The sequence below is a fragment of the Schistocerca piceifrons genome, unplaced genomic scaffold (genome assembly GCF_021461385.2).
Source record: "Schistocerca piceifrons isolate TAMUIC-IGC-003096 unplaced genomic scaffold, iqSchPice1.1 HiC_scaffold_1415, whole genome shotgun sequence".
In the NCBI taxonomy this organism is placed as follows: Eukaryota; Metazoa; Arthropoda; class Insecta; order Orthoptera; family Acrididae; genus Schistocerca; species Schistocerca piceifrons.
Genome location: NW_025727253.1, coordinates 40001 through 45000, shown reverse-complemented (window position 1 = coordinate 45000; position 5000 = coordinate 40001). Strand labels below are relative to the sequence as shown.

The 5000-nt window shown below is 53.9% G+C and overlaps 1 non-coding gene across 1 annotated transcript in view; it reads right to left on the bottom strand.

Moving 5' to 3' along the window:
* Positions 1–1596, bottom strand: part of LOC124733858 — a 1909-nt gene extending 313 nt beyond the window's left edge. Inside the window, exon 1 of the ribosomal RNA XR_007009177.1 lies at positions 1–1596. This exon is cut by the window's left edge and continues 313 nt beyond it. This is a non-coding gene — a ribosomal RNA (small subunit ribosomal RNA).
* Positions 1597–5000: the final 3404 nt, after the last annotated feature.

The window sequence follows — 5000 nt, the reverse complement described above, 5'->3', positions numbered from 1 at the left end:
ACACGCTGATTCCTTCAGTGTAGCGCGCGTGCGGCCCAGAACATCTAAGGGCATCACAGACCTGTTATTGCTCAATCTCGTGCGGCTAGAAGCCGCCTGTCCCTCTAAGAAGAAAAGTAATCGCTGACAGCACGAAGGATGTCACGCGACTAGTTAGCAGGCTAGAGTCTCGTTCGTTATCGGAATTAACCAGACAAATCGCTCCACCAACTAAGAACGGCCATGCACCACCACCCACCGAATCAAGAAAGAGCTATCAATCTGTCAATCCTTCCGGTGTCCGGGCCTGGTGAGGTTTCCCGTGTTGAGTCAAATTAAGCCGCAGGCTCCACTCCTGGTGGTGCCCTTCCGTCAATTCCTTTAAGTTTCAGCTTTGCAACCATACTTCCCCCGGAACCCAAAAGCTTTGGTTTCCCGGAGGCTGCCCGCCGAGTCATCGGAGGAACTGCGGCGGATCGCTGGCTGGCATCGTTTATGGTTAGAACTAGGGCGGTATCTGATCGCCTTCGAACCTCTAACTTTCGTTCTTGATTAATGAAAACATACTTGGCAAATGCTTTCGCTTCTGTTCGTCTTGCGACGATCCAAGAATTTCACCTCTAACGTCGCAATACGAATGCCCCCGCCTGTCCCTATTAATCATTACCTCGGGTTCCGAAAACCAACAAAATAGAACCGAGGTCCTATTCCATTATTCCATGCACACAGTATTCAGGCGGGCTTGCCTGCTTTAAGCACTCTAATTTGTTCAAAGTAAACGTGCCGGCCCACCGAGACACTCAATAAAGAGCACCCTGGTAGGATTTCAACGGGGTCCGCCTCGGGACGCACGAGCACGCACGAGGCGGTCGCACGCCTTCAGCTCGCCCCACCGGCAGGACGTCCCACGATACATGCCAGTTAAACACCGACGGGCGGTGAACCAACAGCGTGGGACACAAATCCAACTACGAGCTTTTTAACCGCAACAACTTTAATATACGCTATTGGAGCTGGAATTACCGCGGCTGCTGGCACCAGACTTGCCCTCCAATAGATACTCGTTAAAGGATTTAAAGTGTACTCATTCCGATTACGGGGCCTCGGATGAGTCCCGTATCGTTATTTTTCGTCACTACCTCCCCGTGCCGGGAGTGGGTAATTTGCGCGCCTGCTGCCTTCCTTGGATGTGGTAGCCGTTTCTCAGGCTCCCTCTCCGGAATCGAACCCTGATTCCCCGTTACCCGTTACAACCATGGTAGGCGCAGAACCTACCATCGACAGTTGATAAGGCAGACATTTGAAAGATGCGTCGCCGGTACGAGGACCGTGCGATCAGCCCAAAGTTATTCAGAGTCACCAAGGCAAACGGACCGGACGAGCCGACCGATTGGTTTTGATCTAATAAAAGCGTCCCTTCCATCTCTGGTCGGGACTCTGTTTGCATGTATTAGCTCTAGAATTACCACAGTTATCCAAGTAACGTGGGTACGATCTAAGGAACCATAACTGATTTAATGAGCCATTCGCGGTTTCACCTTAATGCGGCTTGTACTGAGACATGCATGGCTTAATCTTTGAGACAAGCATATGACTACTGGCAGGATCAACCAGGGAGCTGCGTCAACTAGAGCTGAGCAGCCGGCCGCCCGGGAGTGTGTCCCGGGGGCCCGCGCGAACACGCAAGCGTCCGCTCAATCATTCTGCAAACAGGAGGAGGCTGAGCTCCCCTGCACAATACACCTCGAAACCCTCTCAGGTCCCGGCGGCGCGCAGCGCCGTCCCAAGTACTTGGTCGGGTTCGAGAGAGGCGCAATCGCCCGGAGTTAGGCGAGTAGACGCTTTCGGTGCGACCACCCGTGCTCCCAACTGAGCTTGCCGCTGCCGACAGAGGCCCGGGAGCGTGCTGTCGTGGCATTGCCGGCGGGAGACAACACGCGCCACCTACGGTGACCGGCAGCTCCAACGCCAGCGCCACAGAAGGACAAAAGCCCCACTTGGGTGCCGAAGCGAACTCTCCCAGCACAGCGCACGCGCCAACACATCCGCACAGCTGCGATACAAACCACCAGCGAGAACCGCTGGGGCGACCGAGCAGCAGACGGCGTCGCGGCGCCGAGCGCCGGGCGGCGGCGCATCCTCAACGCACACAGTCCTCAATCGGACCAGCACACTGAAGATGTCCACCGCGCTTCGCACCGGGCCCGCGAGGACCTACTTTGGCCGCACGGCGCCGCGCGCAGGGTGCGCCGGCGCGCAGCTGCGACGCCTGCCGCGTCCGTCGGCCGGCGCGCCTGCCACTGGCCGCCCCCACCAGCCGGCTGTAGCGCGTGCGCCCACGCACCGCGCGGCCAGCACGCCGGGAGGCGCCCCCTCACCGGCCGGGGACGGTCCCACCCAGCCACCGCCGCGTATCGCTTCACACCCAGATGCCGTTCAGTTTCGTCGGCATGGTGGGTATCGCTGGAACAACCGGTTAGTACCTCAACCTATCGTCGCCATCACCGATTCACCCCTAGCGAGAACAACCGCACCACAACAGGTTACCATTTGTTCATTTGCGTAACTTCACCAGAAAACGCAGGCGTCCATCGCCATTTGCAACTTCAACGATTATTGCATGCCTGTGTCAGGTGTCACGCCACACTACGTCTGCCCACATACACGCAACAAAATGTGCACGCCTAGACAATACGTGGAAGGTGGCCCCCGTACGTATGCGATGTCCATTGCTCGAACGACTGTCAACCGGCCTCTGTAGCATGTCGCAGATATGGAACGCGGTGCACCATGCCATCACGGTGTGTGAGGAGAGACGACTAGGTCCGAATACATCAACAGACAGCTCATGCTGATCGCCATCCACGGCGTCCGTTCCTCCCACACGTCTCTATGGCGTACCACACTGCAATCCAGCTCTCATAGGGAGACGACACGTAGCTGCGTGCACAATATTTGCACTGTATGGTCCGCCGTTTTTGGGCGCAGTCGTTGTGCGGTCACACATGTGCCACGATGTATCATTCAGTACATAAGGACGAATGTGCAGTACAGATTGTGGTTCACGCGTACGACATCAGCGGACAGTTGACACAGGCCGCACCACAACGTAGCCTGAGTACGTCGCATGCGAAGGGCATTGAACATGCAAACTTCTCACCAACCAGCTTGCGAAGGCAGGGGGCAAGGTGGGGACGTGGGGAGGGGCGGCATGTACGTCCTGCTGCCATCCACATTACAGTGTACAGCAGGAGCATGTGGAAAGTGAGCAAGACTTGCAAGGTGTTTAACATGAAGCGATACACAGGGGTGCGGGCAGTGCGAGTAGCGAACTATATTGCGAGGGTTGCGGGTGGGCAACACTACAGTAATTGAACGAGTCGTATAACAATTACAGAGCAGGTTTAGGCGACAACGTGGGTTACGTTAAGGCGACAACATGGGTTAGGTTAAGGCACAACATGGGTTAGGTTAAGGCACAACATGGGTTAGGTTAAGGCACAACATGGGTTAGGTTAAGGCACAACATGGGTTAGGTTAAGGCACAACATGGGTTAGGTTAAGGCACAACATGGGTTAGGTTAAGGCACAACATGGGTTAGGTTGAGGCACAACATGGGTTAGGTTAAGGCACAACATGGGTTAGGTTGAGGCACAACATGGGTTAGGTTGAGGCACAACATGGGTTAGGTTGAGGCACAACATGGGTTAGGTTAAGGTACAACATGGGTTAGGTTAAGGTACAACATGGGTTAGGTTAAGGTACAACATGGGTTAGGTTAAGGTACAACATGGGTTAGGTTAAGGTACAACATGGGTTAGGTTAAGGTACAACATAGGTTAGGTTAAGGTACAACATAGGTTAGGTTAAGGTACAACATAGGTTAGGTTAAGGTACAACATAGGTTAGGTTAAGGTACAACATAGGTTAGGTTAAGGTACAACATAGGTTAGGTTAAGGTACAACATAGGTTAGGTTAAGGTACAACATAGGTTAGGTTAGGTTAGGTTAGGTTACACGTTGTTGTACGGAAAGGTGTAGGGGGGGGGGGGGGGGGCGGGGGCGGCAGGTTCGTTGATAGTGATTATAGTAAGTGAATGCTTGTGACATGATCAGATTTGTCACGTCAGGATGCACCTTTGGCTTATTAGAGGCGGCGCTCCAATTCTATGCTTGTGTGAGACCTGTGTCTTTGACTCATGTCATTGTTTGTGCGCTGTGACAGGAGGTACTATTGTGATGTTGGGTGCACCGTTGTATAGGACATGTGTGGGTGTTGGTGCCTGGTCTGCGCAATGGTGGATGTCGAAAGGCTGGGATATTGTATTTTCCGCACGGACCTCCTGGTCTGGTTGTGATAGTGTGGATTGTGTAATGTGGCGGAGAAGATGCACTGGATGTTGTTCCATGCTGGTGCTTACATATTGTATGTGCGCCTGTTAGAAGCAGAGAGTGGTGCGTGATCAGAGTGTCTGGCTGACGTGTGGTTCCCATTTTGGGCAGACTCTTTCAGCATGTATACGGACAGTTGTGTATATTTGCTGTAGTTTGATGGCTCTGCATTGATTACTAATCAGCGCCGTGTGTACGGGTAATCTGGTTCCAGTCCAAAATGTTCCATCTGTGTACATTAGTGACAAAGACTCCCCCCATGCAGTGGGGCTCGGTCTGTTATAACTCTTCCGCGTAATATATTTGCCCCACGTTTTTGCGACTGCGAGTGCGAGTGCAACGCGCATGGGGACCGACATGCTGATGGCTCGGTATCGGACGCCGTACAGTGAGCAACGCGATCGCGTCTCTCGCTCGTAAGTGGTACAGGTCGCGGCTCATGTATACGGACAGCGGGAATGTCGCATATTGGAAATAACTCTTCATGAAACGCAAGTTATAGGGGTGGATTGCACTTTACGAGTGCGGGAAACGTCCGCCGTTCATCCGCTGGAGGTGCGAGTTTGGCGGTTGGGGTGGTGCACGAACGGGTGCGGGTGGCGTCATTGCCGGTCCACGGCTTCGTGCG